Source organism: Cynara cardunculus, assembly GCF_001531365.2.
Source record: "Cynara cardunculus var. scolymus isolate 2C chromosome LG 17, CcrdV1, whole genome shotgun sequence".
NCBI classification, from domain to species: Eukaryota; Viridiplantae; Streptophyta; class Magnoliopsida; order Asterales; family Asteraceae; genus Cynara; species Cynara cardunculus.
This window is the reverse complement of record NC_037544.1, coordinates 14,035,405-14,035,755: the sequence shown is the minus strand read 5'-3', so window position 1 is coordinate 14,035,755 and position 351 is coordinate 14,035,405.

Here is a 351-nt window from a genome sequence, read left to right as displayed (position 1 = left end):
GCCTTTGATCAAGGGAGAACAAAGGTGAACAGTGGCTTGAACTTAAACCGAATGGTTAATGAATAGTGAGCAGGGGTTTTTAAAGCCTTTAATCTTCGTCTCCAAGGTTGTAGCTTTGAAAATTTCAAAATTTTTCCTCTGTAAATGACAGTAACCAGGTTGATTATGAGTAGTCAGAACAGTACCTTCCTTCAAAATGTCAGCTTAAATGCAGTCCCTTCCGTCTTGAAAACTGTTATTTGATGAGCTACGGGTGATGGGAGCTTCGAAGAAGATGAGTACGGTTGCTTCAAAGATGGAGAGTACGATGATGGAGCTTGTGAGTTGAGAGTTTGGAGACGAAAGGACTCT